Source organism: Triticum dicoccoides, chromosome 3A, assembly GCF_002162155.2.
Source record: "Triticum dicoccoides isolate Atlit2015 ecotype Zavitan chromosome 3A, WEW_v2.0, whole genome shotgun sequence".
NCBI classification, from domain to species: domain Eukaryota; kingdom Viridiplantae; phylum Streptophyta; class Magnoliopsida; order Poales; family Poaceae; genus Triticum; species Triticum dicoccoides.
Genome location: NC_041384.1, coordinates 742,358,304 through 742,381,753, shown reverse-complemented (window position 1 = coordinate 742,381,753; position 23,450 = coordinate 742,358,304). Strand labels below are relative to the sequence as shown.

Below are 23,450 nucleotides of genomic sequence, written 5' to 3'. Positions count from 1 at the left end.
TCCGGTTGCCATAGGCCAAGCCAAGGTGACTGACTTCATGCCACTGGTCCCAAGCTGGGGAGGGAGCTTGGCACCAACTGGACCAGTGGACCGATAGGTAACATTCATCTACGACAATTCCGACCGAAGCCTTGTCGTCTCCATCTAGGCGCATCGTCATTCCAAAGCAAGAGTTGTCGTCTCCCTGTCACCGCGCAACTACCCATCCATCATCCATCCGCCGGGTCCCTACAGTACCTCTCCTCACCTTGACTTCAGCGGCCATGGCGGGGCCGGACAACCTCGTGTCACCTCGGCTAGGTACTACTTCCTTCATCTGAAAACACTTATCATGAAAATGAATAAAAAAGAATGTATCTAGATGTATTTTAGTTCTAAATATATCTCTTTTTATCCATTTTGATGACAAGTAAGTATTTTCAGACGAAGACAACCCCCGTCGACACACCGTGTCTAGCACTGCACAACTTGTCAAACAAATGCAATCGATCAACAGTCGAACCCCTGGCTGGCTCGCTCTATAAATACTCCACTGCTAAAGCCTGGCCAGCCAGGACGTACGACCATGGCGAGCAGGAGCAGCAGCACGGCGGCGGCGCTGGTCACCGCCGTGATGTGCCTGACCGCGAGCCGCGCGCAGGGGCAGCTGCAGGTGGGGTTTTACAGCACCACCTGCCCCAACGCCGAGGCCATCGTCCGGCGCGTCGTCACAGCGGCCTTCGCGACCGATAGCAAAAATAGTATTTCTATGTAAAACACTCATACGGCGGATTTCAATCGAAATCCCAAAACAGGATATTAGTTCTTTCTCTTGTTCTTGATGATATTGTAATGGAATGACGAACCTATTTCTTCGCTTTTTCGCCCCGGCATCGCCGCTGGGCTCATCCAGCTCCACTTCCACGACTGCTTCGTCGAGGTACGTGTCGCATAGAATCAGAAGCAGCTGCAGGCTGCGGAAAATGCCAACGGAGGCCGAGCTCCAGTGAGCTCGTTTTCAATTTTTATTTTTTTGAGCGCGAAAAATTCCAAATTTATTTTTTGAACACACATGCACATGTATACTATGTATATGCAAAATTTCACAGTATTATACGTTTACATGTGGCATACAGGAAAAAGAAAAATACACATTTTTAATGGGCCTTTTATTTTTGTTATTGGGCCAGAAATTTGTTAATTTTGTACAGCCTACAAATCACAACATTTTTCAACGAAATTTAACACGTTCTTGCGGAATACATATAAGTTTTCATGGTATTTTTTCAGATTTTTTTGAAACTTTTAAATTTGCTTTTTGATTTTTTCAAAATACCGATTCATAACAATTCAACACCATTAGATTCATACCAATGTGTTGAATGTACTTTCACATCATATAAATTTGTTATGAAATCTATTTATATTTGGTTATATAAAATTGGTAAAACTTTAAGAAGTTTAACTTCAGTTAACTCTAATATGCAGAGTAAATAAAAACAGGAGTAACATATACAACCAGATACTCAATAAATATAAGAGTGTTTAGGTCACTAATGTAGTGATCTAAATGCTCTTATATTTCTTTACAAAGGGAGTAGGTAATAATACATTGGTTAGCTTTTACTCATGCTACAGCCTGCAGGTCAGAAATCGCACAAACTCATTACTGTTAGTGACATCAATGAGAAACTAATTAAGTTCATTTGGCATTTCTTCTGAGCTGATTGATGCCTTGCATCTGCTATAGTAGTTTGTGGTCAATTCAATCCTCGATTAAACCTTCCATTCAAGAGAATTGCCTACCAATGTCAGGTGGGCTTTCAATAGCAAACTTTACTTAGTCAGATCCTATTAAGAAAATAATGGAAGAATCTGTACAGAACACAAATAGGAGCATATAAACTTATACAGACAAATCATGCAGCAACTCAAATCTCATAAACACTCCTCTGAAAAATACACTTGGTTTTCCCCCTATCCTTAAGCACAGTGAATACCCATATTTATGAATATGATTATATACTCGTGCGGGAACATGAATAGAAATTCAAAGAGCTAGAAACTCAGAGAGATTATCAATTCGATGTGCGAAGCCTAGGCCTAATAACTTTGCTTAATGCCGGAAGACAGAATGCATGATTAGACATACCATGAAGATAATCATTGATTTAGCCTGTATTAAGAAGAAGCAATAGAAGAGCTCCAATCTTATCCATACAAAACATGAACTAATTATGTTGGCTAGCACCTAGATCAAGGCTTGCATGCTACCACTAGAGATGATGCAGACCACCCCTGCCGGTTCTTCTCTAACCCTTATGATGCAGTCTGGTCATGAAGCAGTCCTGGTAGACGGACATCTCTACAATGCACATTTTTCTTGATCAGCATTAAAGATTAGTCCGATTTATTTGCTTTAATTGAATTTGGACTGGAGAATGGAGCAGGGATTTAAGAATAATGAGTTATTTGCCTAGCAAATTCCAGACATATATGGAAGGTGAACCATGGTGCCATCAGTCTACTGCAGTTCACAACAGTATAGGGGAAGTGCCATCTGCCATAGTTCCTCCACTCCACAGCATCACCAACTATGGCGGCTGCCCGAGCTGATTCAAACTATTGTCGATGCACCTCCTCCTCCCCTTCATGTACATTATGGACTGAAGTGTGGTCGCGGCATGGAAGCTGAGGATATTGAAAGGATTTCAGCGTAGGGCAGGGGACCAAAATCAATAATAATATTACAGAAAAAAAAATACCATGCAGCTCCACGGATGACACCCACTTTAAAACATAAGACAACTGGAAATAGGATAACCGCAACACAAATTGATCATGTAGTTGCTGAAATTCCAATCAGATTACCTAGCTGAGATTTTAAAATGTGATCGGGTAAAGAAAACAGGAAACATATTTTATCTCTCTAGGATTCAGAGGAAACCAGAAGCTGAAAACAATACCCGGAATTCTTGCAAAAAAATCAAGCTGGGAATGAATACTTGCTCACATGCTCATAATTACAACGAAGCTTAACTTCATAGGAAGTCTATTTGACACAATGAAACCAAAATTATCACTGAGGCAGGGCACTCCACAAAGGTCACAATTTATGAAACCTTCCAAGCAGCAAAAAAAAACTTATGGGCAACAAGGTCACAGAGTCGACTACCTTTTTTTGGCAAGAGACAATACTGCTACTTGATATAATAAATTTCTTGGGTACTCGTGTGAACAACAGACGAAAACAATGTTTTCCTCTCATCTGGTTTCTGGTTTGTGGTTTGTCTAAACAAGTGGTTTCCAACTGCCTACCAAAAGCAATACCATTCCACAACAAAACAGGGCATAAGACAACCTCTTCCAATATTTTTCACTACGCTTCATATAGGTGCTCTAGATCATCTGCGCTCCACCATAGATCAAACATCTCGGGTAGTTTTTCTTCTGCAAATGAATGCTTATTGATCAATGATCAAGAACGTAGATGATGGTTACCTAAAAAACATAAAAGATATAGTAAGTATAGCTAACTAATTAAAACAGATAAATGCATTAGCAGTTCCCCCAACCCATGCTTCAAACTATATTTTCCTCCGGAAAAGAAGATTTAGAACAGTCTACGCTGTAATAACATTACAGGTAAGGAAAAAGAAGTTCACGGTGTTACAACAAATATATATTTGTTCACTACTACAGAAACAACATCAGCATCGGGTCTGAACTCCTATAGCCGGTTTTTCAAACCGATTACAAAACCATCGGTTCCCATTGAAACTGATTTCGACATGGATATTTGCACAGCTATCAAGCAAAACAGCGTCGTATATAACTTCCATATTTGCACAGCTATCAACTGAAGCAACATCATATATCAACTCGTCATTTTTAAGCATCTTCGACCAACAGAAATAGTTCTTTAGGATAGTCCTAACCAGATCTCTGTAGCCAAATAATAAGAGCCTTAGTCATGTCAGAATTATCATAATCAGAGAACAAACATTATCCTTTTTGCTTACTAGTTTCATTATATATGCACAACACATGGATAAGCAACCTGGAAATGTTCATTGCATTTCATCATGATGACAAAACAGGAGAACGGTTGCTTCATTTGCTATTCCATTCTAGCCGGTGCATGTAGAATCAAATTCTAACTAATTGTATCATTATTTTAAGACCTGTAACCTCCTCTTACTGCACATAAAACAACAAGTTCAGATATATATATTAGAATACAAGGAATATGCATTGCTCACATAAGATTATATGAAAAAGAGAAAGTATTTGATAAGCATTGCTCGTAGCAGAATGTAAAATTTATAAGATCTAAACAGATAGCCCTAGCATTGCACATTTAATCTTGTGTAATAGCATATCACAGATAGAACAGGAAACCTGGTAAACTCAGTTAGTAGCCCTTTTCGTTGCTTACTTGCACTACTTATTTTGAAAGCAAGCTGAACAAATATGTGTAAACATCAACTAAATCAATTAGGAAACATGTGATTCATGGCGTATAACACAAACTGGTTCAGAAAATACTATTGGTTTAAAGTCCACTAGGAAACACATTAACACATGCAGCAAAGAAATGCAGAAACACATGTCATCTCGCAGAGAACTCAACCACAGAAATTTCCAGTCTTCTGTAAAGTACTTGTGCTGTCAAATACAGAAAATGGAAGCTCAGTTTACCTACTTAAAATCAGTAGATATTGGAGGAAACTTTTCTATAAAGTAATCTTGCGAAATAAGCTCAAGCGGCCAATACTCCATCATGACTTGGATGGTTTTCCGAATCCAGAATTAATGGATTCTAATGCATCTGAAATGGTAGAATATACAGCTGAATTAGTTCACTCTTGCCCACATCATTAACACATACTCCCTCCGTCCGGAAATACTTGTCATCAAAATGAATAAAAAGAGATGTATCTAGATGTATTTTAGTTTTAGATACATTCTTTTTTTGTCCATTTTGATGACAAGTATTTTCGGACGGAGGGAGTATTAGAAAGGAAGACTGCAAAATCTAGACGAGAATGGAGAAACTAATTACCCACAGGTAAAAAGAAGAAATATTCCATGGATAGGAAAGTTCCTGTCCATCATACAAGTATGACAAGCAGAAGTAACAGCTATATGTTGCTGGTTGAATCCACCCTCAGCATAAATAAAGATATGCCGAGTAGTTTCATTCTCTGACACGAGATCTGCAGGATAGTTTCAATGCTATGTTTGTCATGAGGTTTCTAACTATTATTGATAAACAAAAGCAGAGGATGGGGACCCATGAGTTTTCCCTGAGTTGCGTAGAAAACTGGCCTTTAAGGATAACAATGGAGATAGTATCATTACATAATTGGTTTATATTCCCGTTTCTCCTCTCCAACAAGACAGCTTGGGCATAAACTGCGGAATTAACAAAAATAAAATAAAAAGATGTACTTTATACAGTTATGGAATCAGAACCTAATGAAATGACCAATTCACAGAGCTAGGGTGTTTACAAGAGCAAGTACAATATTAACAAAATTAATTCATCTCTAATCTTTAGAATACAGTACTTTCGGCTTCACCAACACGTTACACTAAATTAAGAGCAATGCCTGGAAAGAGAATACTAAACCCAGGAGTATCAAAATTGACCAGTTATGCAATACTACCAGATTCTTCACATAGTTCTACAGGAACCTGGTTGCGATCATGCGGTTCGTTGTTTATGAGAGTGACTACGAACATCGACGCGACACTTGCACACTGAACAATCACATTATGATGCATACCCTACTCCTAAATCCTAATATCTCTCCGCCGCTCTTTTCTTGTTAATGTTCCAATATATTTGTTGTGTGTTTAGCACGACATCTCGCTACTCCTCTCGTACAAATGAGGAAAGTATGCACACCTGACAATTCAGGAGCAAATTCGCCATAAATCGTCCAGAAAACCAGATCGAAGCAGGTACGGTTTGACGTTAGGGTTGGACCGAGCCTCACTTGCTGGAACGACGGAGACGGCGGCGCCAACTCCGGCGTCCTGCTGAAGGACGGGGACCTCGAGATGCGGGGCACCAAGCACGGATGCCCGAACCCTAGGTCCCGGCGACGAGAGCTCGGGCGCGGCTGGGATAGGGTTTCAGGGGAGAGGCGGCGAACACATGGCTGAGCTCGTGTTCCAGGGAGGCGCCGACTTCAGTGGGGGGATGAGCAGAGTCAATGGGCAGTCGAAGACTCAGACTGGAGGGAGCATAGGAGTGGCCGGCGGTGCCAACCCCGGTGGCGGCGCCGGCGGCGAGTGGGAAGGCCGAAGGCATCGTCGGGGCTCGGGAAGGAGAGGAGGCAACGCACAGGGACGAAGTAAATGGGCTGGCCCATTTGCGGGACGAGAAAGCCACCGGGCGAATAGTACCGTACCGGAAGTTTAATCAGCATGTGATCAGTTTATTAGGCCGAATTATGCCAACTGCAATGCCAACACGGGGATCATGCACGGCTGTCAGCTGTGAAAGATGCCAAAGCGCACAGATAAAAGAGGCCGCCGAGCCCAACCCGTGACCCAGCATCGAAAAGTGCACACGGACGAAAAGATGGCCTCCGAGCCCATCCGTGATCCAGCACCAATAAGTGCGCACGGATCAAAACAAATGCAGTGAAAAGATCCCCTATGAGGGCACAGTCGTAAGAAAAAATAGCGCAATTGCATCCCCCGGGTTGGCGCGTGCTATACATTAGCACTGGGCTTTTTGTTCAAATTCCATTTTTTTAAGGATGAGCTACCCTGTTTAAAAATTCAAAAATGCTTTTCTATCTATTTTTTTAGTTTTTCTATTTTCATAAATTCAAGAAAATGGTGGGGCTTTCAAAATGTTTTTCAAAATGGTGGGGTTTTCAAAAATTCAAAAATTCTTTTCTATCTATTTTCTTTTAGTTTTTCTTTTTTCATAAAACCATGTGAAAGAAACTATGCATCCCAAAATTGAAGAACACAGCTGTCTATCATGCGAAAAAAATTGTTCTTCCCGCGTGAATAAAAAAATGTACTTCTCGAAAAATGAAAACGAACAGTTGTTCCACGTGAAGCACAATTTATGCTTCTCGGGAAGTGAAAAGCAGAGTTATGCTTATGTGGGGGTTTATATATTCGTGAATGGATACACTCTGGCGAGAAACCAGGGGGGTTGTCGCGTGTGGTTGGGAAACCGGTGTGAAACGTGACAGTACTCATTAATTAGCCGTCTTCCTGGTGGATAAGTAGTTGCGCCATTGGCACGGCGGAAGTGGTAACCATACGAATGGAGCACCATTGACTTGGATGTCCACGGGAGGAACATGTCGGATTGAAACTTCCCTTTCCCGTGCTCCAAACCAACACCCACAGCCTCCAAATATGGAGGCTCGTGGGCTAGATATGGCATCAGCTCCAAAACTTATGTCAGATTAAGATGCATATGGCGACTCTGTTAGAGTGCCATTTTGGGACCAGATCACCATATTGGTGGTTATTATGACGACCGACTTGATACTGTGATCCTTTTGAGTTGCTTGAGGGAAGACCTAACCTCCATGGCTACCGTTCTCATGTAGGTCATAATCATCAATGATGCGACCAAGCTGAAGACGAGAGAGGAAAGGGAAAGCACGCCAACTACCTGGAAGTAAAAGCGTGATGAATGACCGCCATGGAGAGGTTGCCCCACCATAAGGGGGAACAAGGGGTCGGTTCAGGTCAACTGCATTTGAGGAGAAAAAATGGCATTGCACGTAGACCCAACTTGTTAGAGGACAAAATACTGGTTTGACGAATAAGGTCATGTCCAGTGAGGATCTTCAAATAAATCTCAAATGTTCGAATCAGACGGTTCAGACTCTTTGAGCCGTTCAACATAGATCACCAAATTGATCAGGACATGTCCGAACATTTGAATTTTCTAGCGTGGCCCCAATTCGAGGGGAAATCAGGGGGAGTCCAGGCGTGAGCCACATCGGACTCTGACACATTGGACCCACCCCAAAAGGCGTCTCCGGCTATAGCCCCTCCCCCCACATACACACCATCTTCATCGGACGTCCACCTATCTACAGTCATGTCGGCACACGCCCGAAAAGCCAACCTCAGTTGCCCACCTTGAACCTTTTCCACTTCGCTCCTGCCCCATCTATTGAAAAGTCGACCAGCCACCCACCAAAAGCCTATCTTGGAGCCCATCTCCCCACCCCTCCGCCATCGTATGACCCCCCCTGTTGGGGACGTAGCATAATTTAAAATTTTCTACGCATCACCATGATCAATCTATGGAGTCTTCTAGCAACGAGAGGAAAGGAGTGCATTTACATACCCTTGTAGATCGCGAGCGGAAGCATTCAAGAGAATGGGGTTGATGGAGTCGTACTCGTCGTGATCCAAATCACCGATGACCGAGCGCCGAACGGACGGCACCTCCGTGTTCAACACACGTACGGTTGGGAAGACGTCTCCTCCTTCTTGATCCAGCAAGGGGGAAGGGGAGGTTGATGGAGATCCAGCAGCACGACGGCGTGGTGGTGGAAGCAGCGGGATCTCGGCAGGGCTTCGCCAAGCTCTAACGAGAGGGAGAGGTCTTACGGGGGGAAGAGGGAGGCGCCAGGGGCTTGGGTGCGCAGCCCTCCCTCCCCCCTCTTTATATAGGGGTCCAGGGGGCGCCGGCCCCTCTAGATCCCATCTAGATGGGGGGCGGCCAAGGGGGGGTGGCTTGCCCCCCAAGTCAAGTGGGGCGCCCCCACCCCTAGGGTTTCCAACCCTAGGCGCAGGGGGAGGCCCAAGGGGGGCGCACCAGCCCATCAGGGGCTGGTTCCCCTCTCACTTCAGCCCACGGGGCCCTCCGGGATAGGTAGCCCCACCCGGTGGACCCCTGGGACCCTTCCGGTGGTCCCGGTACAATACCGGTGACCCCCGAAACTTTCCCGGTGGCCGAAACTGGACTTCCTATATACAATTCTTCACCTCCGGACCATTCCGGAAATCCTCGTGACGTCCCAGATCTCATCCGGGACTCTGAAAAACTTTCGGGTTACCACATACTAATATCTCAACAACCCTAGCGTCACCGAACCTTAAGTGTGTAGACCCTACGGGTTCGGGAGACACGCAGACATGACCGAGACGACTCTTCGATCAATAACCAACAGTAGGATCTGGATACCCATGTTGGCTCCCACATGCTCCTCGATGATCTCATCGGATGAACCACGATGTCAAGGATTCAATCAATCCTGTATACAATTCCCTTTGTCAATCGATACGTTACTCGCCCGAGACTCGATCGTCGGTATCCCAATACCTCGTTCAATCTCGTTACCAGCAAGCCACTTTACTCGTACCATAATGCATTATCCCGTGATCAACCACTTGGTCACATTGAGCTCATTATGATGATGCATTACCGAGTGGGCCCAGAGATACCTCTCCGTCATACGGAATGACAAATCCCAGTCTCGATTCGTGCCAACCCAACAGACACTTTCAGAGATACCCGTAGTGCACCTTTATAGTCACTCAGTTACGTTGTGACGTTTGGCACACCCAAAGCACTCCTACGATATCCGAGAGTTGCACAATCTCATGGTCTAAGAAATGATACTTGACATTCGGAAAAGCTCTAGCAAGCGAACTACACGATCTTGTGCTATGCTTAGGATTGGGTCTTGTCCATCACATCATTCTCCTAATGATGTGATCCCGTTATCAATGACATCTAGTGTCCATAGTCAGGAAACCATGACTATCTTTTGATCAACGAGCTAGTCAACTAGAGGCTCACTAGGGACGTGTTTTGGTCTATGTATTCACACATGTATTACGATTTCCGGATAACACAATTATAGCATGAACAATAGACAATTATCATGAACAAGGAAATATAATAATAACCATTTTATTATTGCCTCTAGGGCATATTTCCAACAGTCTCCCACTTGCACTAGAGTCAATAGTCTAGTTACATTGTGATGAATCGAACACCCATAGAGTTCTGGTGCTGATCATGTTTTGCTCTAGGGAAAGGTTTAGTCAACGGATCTGCTACATTCAGGTCTGTATGTACTTTACAAATATCTATGTCTCCATTTTGAACACTTTCACGAATGGAGATGAAGCGACGCTTGATATGCCTGGTCTTCCTGTGAAAACTGGGCTCCTTGGCAAGGGCAATAGCTCCAGTGTTGTCATAGAAGAGAGTCATCGGGCCCGACGCATTGGGGATGACTCCTAGGTCGGTAATGAACTCCTTCACCCAGATTGCTTCTTGTGCTGCCTCCGAGGCTGCCATGTACTCCGCTTCACATGTAGATCCCGCCACAACGCTTTGCTTGCAACTGCACCAGCTTACTGCCCCACCATTGAAAATATACACGTATCCGGTTTGTGAATTAGAATCATCCAGATCTGTGTCGAAGCTAGCATCGACGTAACCCTTTATGACGAGCTCTTCGTCACCTCCATAAACGAGAAACATATCCTTAGTCCTCTTCAGGTACTTCAGGATATTCTTGACCGCTGTCAAGTGTTCCATGCCGGGATTACTTTGGTACCTTCCTACCAAACTTACGGTAAGGTTTACATCAGGTCTAGTACACAGCATGGCATACATAATAGACCCTATGGCCGAGGCATAGGGGACGAGACTCATCATTTCTCTATCTTCTGCTGTGGTTGGGCATTGAGCCGTGCTCAATTGCACACCTTGCAATACATGCAAGAACCCCTTCTTGGACTGATCCATATTGAACTTCTTCAATATCTTGTCAACGTACGTACTTTGTGAAAGACCAATGAGGCGTCTCGATCTATCTATATAGATTTTTATGCCTAATATATAAGCAGCTTCTCCAAGGTCCTTCATTGAAAAACACTTGTTCAAGTAGGCCTTTATGCTTTCCAAGAATTCTATATCATTTCCCATCAACAGTATGTCATCCACATATAATATGAGAAATGCTACGGAGCTCCCACTCACTTTCTTGTAAACACAGGCTTCTCCATAAGTCTGTGTAAACCCAAACGCTTTGATCATCTCATCAAATCGAATGTTCCAACTCCGAGATGCTTGCACCAGCCCATAGATTGAGCGTTGGAGCTTGCACACCTTATTAGCATTCTTAGGATCGACAAAACCTTCCGGCTGCATCATATACAATTCTTCCTTAAGAAAGCCGTTAAGGAATGCCATTTTGATGTCCATTTGCCATATCTCATAATCATAGAATGCGGCAATTGCTAACATGATTCGGACGGACTTCAGCTTCACTACGGGTGAGAAAGTCTCATCGTAGTCAACCCCTTGAACTTGTCGATAACCCTTAGCGATGAGTCGAGCCTTGTAGATGGTCACATTACCATCTGCGTCTGTCTTCTTTTTAAAGATCCATTTATTTTCTATGGCCCGCCGATCATCGGGCAAGTCAGTCAAAGTCCATACTTCATTTTCATACATGGATCCTATCTCAGATTTCATGGCTTCTAGCCATTTGTTGGAATCTGGGCCCGCCATCGCTTCCTCATAGTTCAAAGGTTCACCGTTGTCTAACAACATGATTTCCAACACAGGGTTGCCGTACCACTCTGGTGCGGAACGTGTCCTTGTGGACCTACGAAGTTCAGCAGCAACCTGATCTGAAGTTTCATGATCATCATCATTAACTTCCTCTCTAGTCGGTGCAGGCACCTCAGGAACATTTTCCTGAGTTGCGCCACTTTCCGGTTCAAGAGGTAATACTTCATCAAGTTCTACTTTCCTTCCACTTACTTCTTTCGAGAGAAACTCTTTCTCTAGAAAGGATCCATTCTTGGCAACAAAGATTTTGCCTTCGGATCTGAGGTAGAAGGTATACCCAATAGTTTCTTCAGGGTATCCTATGAAGACGCATTTTTCTGACTTGGGTTCGAGCTTTTCAGGTTGAAGTTTCTTGACATAAGCATCTCATCCCCAAACTTTTAGAAACGACAGCTTAGGTTTCTTACCAAACCATAATTCATACGGTGTCGTCTCAACGGATTTCGACGGAGCCCTATTTAAAGTGAATGTGACAGTCTCTAAAGCATAGCCCCAAAATGACAGCGGTAGATCGGTAAGAGACATCATAGATCGCACCATATCCAATAGAGTGTGATTACAACGTTCGGACACACCATTACGCTGAGGTGTTCCAGGCGGCGTGAGTTGTGAAACTATTCCACATTTCCTTAAGTGCGTGCCAAATTCGTGACTCAAGTATTCTCCCCCACGATCTGATCGCAAGAACTTGATTTTCCTGTCACGTTGATTCTCAACCTCACTCTGAAATTCCTTGAACTTTTCAAAGGTCTCAGACTTGTGTTTCATTTAGTAGACATACCCATATCTACTCAAGTCATCAGTGAGGGTGAGAACATAATGATAGCCACCACGAGCCTCAACACTCATTGGACCGCACACATCAGTATGTATGATTTCCAATAAGTTGGTTGCTTGCTCCATTGTTCCTGAGAACGGAGTCTTGGTCATTTTACCCATGAGGCATGGTTCGCACATGTCAAATGATTCGTAATCAAGAGACTCCAAAAGTCCATCTGCATGGAGCTTCTTCATGCGTTTGACACCTATGTGACCAAGGCGGCAGTGCCACAAGTATGTGAGACTATCATTATCAACCCTACATCTTTTGGTATTCACACTATGAATATGTGTAACATTACGCTCGAGTTTCATTAAGAATAAACCATTCACCAGCGGGGCATGACCATAAAACATATCTCTCATATAAATAGAACAACCATTATTCTCGGATTTAAATGAGTAGCCATTTCGAATTAAACGAGATCCTGATACAATGTTCATGCTCAAAGCAGGCACTAAATAACAATTATTGAGGTTTAAAACTAATCCCGTAGGTAAATGTAGAGGTAGCGTGCCGACGGCGATCACATTGACCTTGGAACCATTCCCGATGTGCATCGTCACCTCGTCCTCCGCGAGTCTCCGCTTATTCCGCAGCTCCTACTTTGAGTTACAAATGTGAGCAACCGCACCAGTATCAAATACCCAGGAGCTACTACGAGTACTGGTAAGGTACACATCAATTACATGTATATCACATATACCTTTAGTGTTGCCGGTCTTCTTGTCCGCTAAGTATTTGGGACAGTTCCGCTTCCAGTGACCATTTCCCTTGCAATAAAAACACTCAATCTCGGGCTTGGGTCCATTCTTTAGCTTCTTCCCGGCAGCTTGCTTACCGGGCGCGGCAACCCCCTTGTTGTCCTTCATGAAGTTCTTCTTACCCTTGCCTTTCTTAAACTTAGTGGTTTTATTCACCATCAACACTTGATGTTCCTTTTTGATCTCCACCTCCGCTGATTTCAGCATTGAATATACCTCAGGAATGATCTTTTCCATCCCCTGCATATTGAAGTTCATCACAAAGCTCTTGTAGCTCGGTGGAAGCGACTGAAGGATTCTGTCAATGACCGCGTCATCCGGGAGATTTACTCCCAGCTGAATCAAGCGGTTGTGCAACCCAGACATTTTGAGTATGTACTCACTGACAGAACTATTTTCCTCCATCTTACAACTAAAAAACTTGTCGGAGACTTCATATCTCTCGACCCGGGCATGAGCTTGGAAAACCATTTTCAGCTCTTCGAACATCTCATATGCTCCGTGTTGCTCAAAACGCTTTTGGAGCCCCGGTTCTAAGCTATAAAGCATGCCGCACTGAACGAGGGAGTAATCATCAGCACGCTGCTGCCAAGCGTTCATAACGTCTTGGTTCTCTGGGATGGGTGCGTCACCTAGCGGTGCTTCTAGGACATAGTCTTTCTTGGCAGCTATGAGGATGATCCTCAGGTTCCGGACCCAGTCCGTATAGTTGCTGCCATCATCTTTCAGCTTGGTTTTCTCTAGGAACGCGTTGAAGTTGAGGGCAACATTAGCGTGGGCCATTTGATCTACAAGACATATTGTAAAGATTTTAGACTAAGTTCATGATATTTAAGTTCATCTAATCAAATTATTCAATGAACTCCCACTCAGATAGACATCCCTCTAGTCATCTAAGTGAAACATGATCCGAGTCAAGTAGGCCGTGTCCGATCATCACGTGAGACGGACTAGTCAACATCGGTGAACATCTTCATGTTGATCGTATCTTCTATACGACTCATGCTCGACCTTTCGGTCTTCCGTGTTCCGAGGCCATGTCTGTACATGCTAGGCTCGTCAAGTCAACCTAAGTCTATTGCGTGTGTAAATCTGGCTTACACCCGTTGTATTCGAAATGTTAGAATCTATCACACCCGATCATCACGTGGTGCTTCGGAACAACGAACCTTCGCAACGGTGCCTAGTTAGGGGGAACACTTTCTTGAAATTATTACGAGGGATCATCTTATTTAAGCTACCGTCGTTCTAAGCAAATAAGATGTAAAACATGATAAACATCACATGCAATCAAATAGTGACATGATATGGCCAATATCACTTTGCTCCTTATGATCTCCATCTTTGGGGCGCCATGATCATCGTCGTCACCGGCATGACACCATGATCTCCATCATCATGATCTCCATCATCGTGTCTTCATGAAGTTGTCTCGTCATGTATTACTTCTACTACTATGGCTAACGGTTTAGCAATAAAGTAAAGTAATTACATGACATTATATATTGACACGCAGGTCATAAATAAATTAAGAAAACTCCTATGGCTCCTGCCGGTTGTCATACTCATCAACATGCAAGTCGTGATTCCTATTACAAGAACATGATCAATCTCATACATCACATATATCATTCATCACATCCTTTTGGCCATATCACATCACACGACACATGCTGCAAAAACAAGTTAGACGTCCTCTAATTGTTGTTGCAAAAAATTTACGTGGCTGCTATAGGTTTCTTAGCAAGAACGTTTCTTACCTACGACAAAACCACAACGTGATATGCCAATTTCTATTTACCCTTCATAAGGACCCTTTTCATCGAATCCGATCCGACTAAAGTGGGAGAGACAGACACCCGCTAGCCACCTTATGCAACTAGTGCATGTCAGTCGGTGGAACCAGTCTCACGTAAGCGTACGTGTAAGGTCGGTCCGGGCCGCTTCATCCCACGATGCCGCTGAATCAAGATAAGACTAGTAACGGCAAGTAAATTGACAAAATCAACGCCCACAACAACTTGTGTTCTACTCGTGCATAGAAACTACGGATAGACCTAGTTCTGATACCACTGTTGGGGATGTAGCATAATTTAAAATTTTCTATGCATCACCAAGATCAATCTATGGAGTCTTCTAGCAACGAGAGGAAAGGAGTGCATCTACATACCCTTGTAGATCGCGAGCGGAAGCGTTCAAGAGAACGGGGTTGATGGAGTCGTACTCATCATGATCCAAATCACCGATGACCGAGCGCCGAACGGACGGCACCTCCGCGTTCAACACACATACGGTTGGGAATGAAGGAAATATGCCCTAGAGGCAATAATAAAGTTATTATTTATTTCCTTATATCATGATAAATGCTTATTATTCATGCTAGAATTGTATTATCCGGAAACATAATACTTGTGTGAATACATAAACAAACTAAACGTCACTAGTGTGCCTCTACTTGACTAGCTCGTTAATCCAAGATGGTTATGTTTCCTAACCATAGACATGTGTTGTCATTTGATTAATGGGATCACATCATTAGGAGAATGATGTGATTGACATGACCCATTCCATTAGCTTAGCACCCGGTCGTTTAGCATGTTGCTATAGCTTTCTTCATGACTTATACATGTTTCTATGACTATGAGATTATGCAACTCTCGTTTATCGGAGGAACACTTTGTGTGCTACCAAACATCACAACGTAACTGGGTGATTATAAAGGAGCTCTACAGGTGTATCCAAAGATACATGTTGGGTTGGCGTATTTCGAGATTAGGATTTGTCACTCCGATTGTCGGAGAGGGATCTCTGGGCCCTCTCTGTTATGCACATCACATAAGCCTTGCAAGCATTGCAACTAATGAGTTAGTTGCAAGATGATGTATTACAAAACGAGTAAAGAGACTTGCCGGTAACGAGATTGAACTAGGTATTGAGATACCGACGATCAAATCTCGGGCAAGTAACATACCGATGACAAAGGGAACAACGCATGTTGTTATGCGGTCTGACCGATAAAGATCTTCGTAGAATATGTAGGAGCCAATATGAGCATCCAGGTTCCTCTATTGGTTATTGACCGGAGACGTGTCTCGGTCATGTCTACATTGTTCTCGAACCCGTAGGGTCCGCACGCTTAACGTTACGATGACTTTTCCATTATGAGTTTATATATTTTGATGTACCGAAGTTTGTTCGGAGTTCCGGATATGATCACGGACATGACGAGGAGTCTCAAAATGGTCGAGACATAAAGATTGATATATTGGAAGCCTATGTTTGGACATCGGAAGTGTTCCGGGTGAAATCGGCATTTTACCGGAGTACCGGGAGGTTATCGGAACCCCCCGGTAACCTAATGGGCCTTAATGGGCCTAGTGGAGGTAGAGGAGAGGAGGCCTATGGGCTGCCGCGCGCCCCTTCCCCCCCAAGTCCGAATTGGACAAGGAGGGGGGGTGGCGCCCCCCCCCCCCTTTCCTTTCTTCCCTCTCCTCCTTCCCCCAAGTCCTAATCCAACTAGGGAAAGGGGGAGTCCTACTCCCGGTAGGAGTAGGACTCCTCCGGCGTGCCTCCTCCTAGGGCCGGCCGCACCCCCCCCCCCCTTGCTCCTTTATATACGGGGGCAGGGGGCACCTCTAGACACACAAGTTGATCCTCGTGATCGTTTTCTTAGCCGTGTGCGGTGCCCCCTTCCACCATAGTCCTCGATAATATTGTAGTGGTGCTTAGGCGAAGCCCTGCGACAGTATAACATCAAGATCGTCACCACGCCATTGTGCTGACGGAACTCTTCCCCGACACTTTGCCGGATCAGAATCCGGGGATCGTCATCGAGCTGAACGTGTGCTAGAACTCGGAGGTGCCGTAGTTTCGGTGCTTGATCGGTCGGGCCGTGAAGACGTACGACTACATCAACCGCGTTGTCATAACGCTTCCGCTGTTAGTCTACGAGGGTACATAGACAAGACTCTCCCCTCTCGTTGCTATGCATCACCATGATCTTGCGTGTGCGTAGGAAATTTTTTGAAATTACTACGTTACCCAACAGTGGCATCCGAGCCTAGGTTTTATGTGTTGATGTTATATGCACGAGTAGAACACAAGTGAGTTGTGGGCGATATAAGTCATACTGCTTACCAGCATGTCATGCTTTGGTTCGGTGGTATTATTGGATGAAGCGGCCCGGACCGACATTACGCGTACGCTTACACGAGACTGGTTCTACCGACATGCTTTGCACACAGGTGGCTGGCGGGTGTTAGTTTCTCCAACTTTAGTTGAACCGAGTGTGGCTACGCCCGGTCCTTGCGAAGGTTAAAACAGCACCAACTTGACAAACTATCGTTGTGGTTTTGATGCGTAGGTAAGATTGGTTCTTGCTTAAAGCCCGTAGCAGCCACGTAAAACTTGCAACAACAAAGTAGAGGACGTGTAACTTGTTTTTGCAGGGCATGTTGTGATGTGATATGGTCAAGACATGATGCTAAATTTTATTGTATGAGATGATCATGTTTTGTAACTGAGTTATCGGCAACTAGCAGGAGCCATATGGTTCTCGTTTTATTGTATGCAATGCAATTGCGCTGTAATGCTTTACTTTATCACTAAGCGGTAGCGATAGTCGTGGAAGCATAAGATTGGCGAGACGACAATGATGCTACGATGGCGATCAAGGTGTCGCGCCGGTGACGATGGTGATCATGACAGTGCTTTGAAGATGGAGATCACAAGCACAAGATGATGATGGCCATATCATATTACTTATATTGATTGCATGTGATGTTTATCTTTTATGCATCTTATCTTGCTTTCATTAACGGTAGCATTTTAAGATGATCTCTCACTAATTATCAAGAAGTGTTCTCCCTAAGTATGCACCGTTGCGAAAGTGCTTCGTGCTGAGACACCACGTGATGATCCGGTGTGATAGGCTCTACGTTCAAATACAACGGGTGCAAAATTGTTGCACACGCGGAATACTCAGGTTATACTTGACGAGCCAAGCATATACAGATATGGCCTCGGAACACGGAGACCAAAAGGTCGAGCGTGAATCATATAGTAGATATGATCAACATAGTGATGTTCACCAATGAAACTACTCCATCTCACGTGATGATCGGACATGGTTTAGTTGATTTGGATCACGTGATCACTTAGAGGATTAGAGGGATGTCTATCTAAGTGGGAGTTCTTTAGTAATATGATTAATTGAACTTAAATTTATCATGAACTTAGTACCTGATAGTATCTTGCTTGTTTATGTTTGATTGTAGATAGATGGCCCATGCTGTTGTTCCGTTGAATTTTAATGCGTTCCTTGAGAAAGCAAAGTTGAAAGATGATGGTAGCAATTACACGGACTGGGTCCGTAACTTGAGGATTATCCTCATTGCTGCATAGAAGAATTACGTCCTGGAAGCACCGCTGGGTGCCAGGTCTGCTGCTGGAGCAACACCAGATGTTATGAACGTCTGGCAAAGCAAAGCTGATGACTACTCGATAGTTCAGTGTGCCATGCTTTACGGCTTAGAATCGGGACTTCAACGACGTTTTGAACGTCATGGAGCATATGAGATGTTCCAGGAGTTGAAGTTAATATTTCAAGCAAATGCCCGGATTGAGAGATATGAAGTCTCCAATAAGTTCTATAGCTGCAAGATGGAGGAGAACAGTTCTGTCAGTGAGCATATACTCAAAATGTCTGGGTATAATAATCACTTGATTCAATTGGGAGTTAATCTTCCAGATGATTGCGTCATTGACAGAATTCTCCAATCACTTCCACCTAGCTACAAGAGCTTCGTGATGAACTATAATATGCAAGGGATGAATAAGACAATTTCCGAGCTCTTCGTAATGCTGAAAGTTGCAGAGGTAGAAATCAAGAAGGAGCATCAAGTGTTGATGGTCAACAAGACCACTAGTTTCAAGAAAAAGGACAAAGGGAAGAAGAAGGGGAACTTCAAAAGAACAGCAAGCAAGTTGCTGCTCAGGAGAAGAAACCCAAATCTGGACCTAGGCCTGAAACTGAGTGCTTCTACTGCAAGCAGACTGGTCACTGGAAGCGGAACTGCCCCAAGTATTTGGCGGATAAGAAGGATGGCAAGGTGAACAAAGGTATATGTGATATACATGTTATTGATGTGTACCTTACTAATGCATGCAGTAGCACCTGGGTATTCGATACTGGTTCTGTTGCTAATATTTGCAACTCAAAACAGGGACTACGGATTAAGCGAAGATTGGCTAAGGACGAGGTGACGATACGCGTGCGAAATGGTTCCAAAGTCGATGTAATCGCGGTCGGCATGCTACCTCTACATCTACCTTCGGGATTAGTATTAGACCTAAATACTTGTTATTTGGTGCCAACGTTGAGCATGAACATTATATCTGGATCTTGTTTGATGCGAGACGGTTATTCATTTAAATCAGAGAATAATGGTTGTTCTATTTATATGAGTAATATCTTTTATGGTCATGCACCCTTGAAGAGTGGTCTATTCTTATTAAATCTCGATAGTAGTGACACACATATTCATAATGTTGAAGCCAAAAGATGCAGAGTTGATAATGATAGTGCAACTTATTTGTGGCACTGCCGTTTAGGTCATATCGGTGTAAAACGCATGAAGAAACTCCATACTGATGGACTTTTGGAACCACTTGATTATGAATCACTTGGTACTTGCGAACCATGCCTTATGGGCAAGATGACCAAAACACCGTTCTCCGGTACTATGGAGAGAGCAACAGATTTGTTGGAAATCATACATACAGATGTATGTGGTCCGATGAATGTTGAGGCTCGTGGCGGATATCGTTATTTTCTCACATTCACAGATAACTTAAGCAGATATGAGTATATCTACTTAATGAAACATAAGTCTGAAACATTTGAAAAGATCAAAGAATTTCAGAGTGAGGTTGAAAATCATCATAACAAGAAAATAAAAATTCCTACGATCTGATCGTGGAGGAGAATATTTGAGTTACGAGTTTGGTGTACATTTGAAACAATGCGGAATAGTTTCGCAACTCACGCCACCCGGAACACCACAGCGTAATGGTGTGTCCGAACGCCGTAATCGTACTTTACTAAATATGGTGCGATCTATGATGTCTCTTACTGATTTACCGCTATCGTTTTGGGGTTATGCTTTAGAGACGGCCGCATTCACGTTAAATAGGGCACCATCAAAATCCGTTGAGACGACGCCTTATGAACTGTGGTTTGGCAAGAAACAAAAGTTTTCGTTTCTGAAAGTTTGGGGCTGCGATTCTTATGTGAAAAAGCTTCAACCTGATAAGCTCGAACCCAAATTGGAGAAATGTGTCTTCATAGGATATCCAACGGAAACTATTGGATACACCTTCTATCACAGATCCGAAGGCAACACTTTTGTTGCTAAATTCGGAAACTTTATAGAGAAGGAGTTTCTCTCGAAAGAAGTGAGTGGGAGGAAAGTAGAACTTGATGAGGTAACTGTACCTGCTCCCTTATTGGAGAGTAGTACATCACAGAAACCGGTTTCTGTGACACCTACAGCAATTAGTGAGGAAGCTAATGATGATGATCATGAAACTTCATAACAAGATACTACTGAACCTCGTAGATCAACCAGAGTAAGATCCGCACCAGAGTGGTACAGTAATCCTATTCTGGAAGTCATGCTACTAGATCATGATGAACCTACGAACTATGGAGAAGCGATGGTGAGCCCAGATTCCGCAAAATGGCTTGAAGCCATGAAATCTGAGATGGGATCCATGTATGAGAACAAATTGTGGACTTTGGTTGACTTGCCCAAAGATCAGCAAGCAATTGAGAATAAATGGATCTTCAAGAAGAAGACTGACGCTGACGGTAATGTTACTGTATACAAAGCTCGACTTGTCGCAAAAGGTTTTCGACAAGTTCAGGGGATTGACTACGATGAGACCTTCTCACCCATAGCGATGCTTAAGTCTGTCCGAATCATGTTAGCAATTGCCGCATTTTATGATTATGAAATTTGGTAGATGGATGTCAAAACTGCATTCCTGAATGGATTTCTGGAAGAAGAGTTGTATATGATGCAGCTGGAAGGTTTTGTCGATCCAAAGGGAGCTAACAAAGTGTGCAAGCTCCAGCGATCCATTTATGGACTGGTGCAAGCCTCTCGGAGTTGGAATAAACGCTTTGATAGTGTGATCAAAGCATTTGGTTTTGTACAGACTTTTGGAGAAGCATGTATTTACAAGAAAGTGAGTGGGAGCTCTGTAGCATTTCTGATATTATATGTAGATCAAGACGCTTAATTGGACTTTCACAAAGCACATACCTTGACAAAATTTTGAAGAAGTTCAAAATGGATCAAGCAAAGAAAGGATTCTTGCCTGTGTTACAAGGTGTGAAATTGAGTAAGACTCAATGCCCGACCACTGCAGAAGATAGAGAGAAAATGAAAGATGTTCCCTATGCTTCAGCCATAGGCTCTATCATGTATGCAATGTTGTGTACTAGACCTGATGTATGTCTTGCTATAAGTCTAGCAGGGAGGTACCAAAGTAATCCAGGTGTGGATCACTGGACAGCGGTCAAGAACATCCTGAAATACCTGAAAAGGACTAAGGATATGTTTCTCGTATATGGAGGTGACAAAGAGCTCATCGTAAATGGTTACGTTGATGCAAGCTTTGACACTGATCCGGACGATTCTAAATCGCAAACCGGATACGTGTTTACATTAAACGGTGGAGCTGTCAGTTGGTGCAGTTCTAAACAAAGCGTTGTGGCGGGATCTACATGTGAAGCGGAGTACATAGCTGCTTCGGAAGCAGCAAACGAAGGAGTCTGGATGAAGGAGTTCATATCCGATCTAGGTGTCATACCTAGTGCATCGGGTCCAATGAAAATCTTTTGTGACAATACTGGTGCAATTGCCTTGGCAAAGGAATCCAGATTTCACAAGAAAACCAAGCACATAAAGAGACGCTTCAATTCCATCCGGGATCTGGTCCAAGTGGGAGACATAGAGATTTGCAAGATACATACGGATCTGAATGTAGCAGACCCGTTAACTAAGCCTCTTCCACGAGCAAAACATGATCAGCACCAAAGCTCCATGGGTGTTAGAATCATTATTGTGTAATCTAGATTATTGACTCTAGTGCAAGTGGGAGACTGAAGGAAATATGCCCTAGAGGCAATAATAAAGTTATTATTTATTTCCTTATATCATGATAAATGTTTATTATTCATGCTAGAACTGTATTATCCGGAAACATAATACTTGTGTGAATACATAGACAAACTAAACGTCACTAGTGTGCCTCTACTTGACTAGCTCGTTAACCAAAGATGGTTATGTTTCCTAACCATAGACATGTGTTGTCATTTGATTAACGGGATCACATCATTAGGAGAATGATGTGATTGACATGACCCATTCCATTAGCTTAGCACCCGGTCGTTTAGTATGTTGCAATAGCTTTCTTCATGACTTATACATGTTCCTATGACTATGAGATTATGCAACTCCCGTTTACCGGAGGAACACTTTGTGTGCTACCAAACGTCACAACGTAACTGGGTGATTATAAAGGAGCTCTACAGGTGTCTCCAAAGGTACATGTTGGGTTGGCGTATTTTGAGATTAGGATTTGTCACTCCGATTGTCGGAGAGGTATCTCTGGGCCCTCTCTGTAATGCACATCACATAAGCCTTGCAAGCATTGCAACTAATGAATTAGTTGCGAGATGATGTATTACGAAATGAGTAAAGAGACTTGCCGGTAACGAGATTGAACTAGATATTGAGATACCGACGATCGAATCTCGGGCAAGTAACATACCGATGACAAAGGGAACAACGTATGTTGTTATGCGGTCTGACCGATAAAGATCTTCGTAGAATATGTAGGAGCCAATATGAGCATCCAGGTTCCGCTATTGGTTACTGACCGGAGACGTGTCTCGGTCATGTCTACATTGTTCTCGAACCCGTAGGGTCCGCACGCTTAACGTTACGATGACTTTTCCATTATGAGTTTATATATTTTGATGTACCGAAGTTTGTTCGGAGTCTCGGATATGATCACGGACATGACGAGGAGTCTCGAAATGGTCGAGACATAAAGATTGATATATTGGAAGCCTATGTTTGGACATCGGAAGTGTTCCGGGTGAAATCGGCATTTTACCGGAGTACCGGGAGGTTACCGGAACCCCCCGGTAACCTAATGGGCCTTAATGGGCCTAGTGGAGGAAGAGGAGAGGAGGCCTAGGGGCTGCCGCGCGCCCCTT

At 43.6% G+C, this 23,450-nt stretch overlaps 1 pseudogene; it reads left to right on the top strand.

Annotated features, from left to right (window-relative positions):
* The first annotated feature begins 565 nt into the window (after positions 1–565).
* Positions 566–23,450, top strand: part of LOC119273207 — a 37,618-nt pseudogene continuing 14,733 nt past the window's right edge.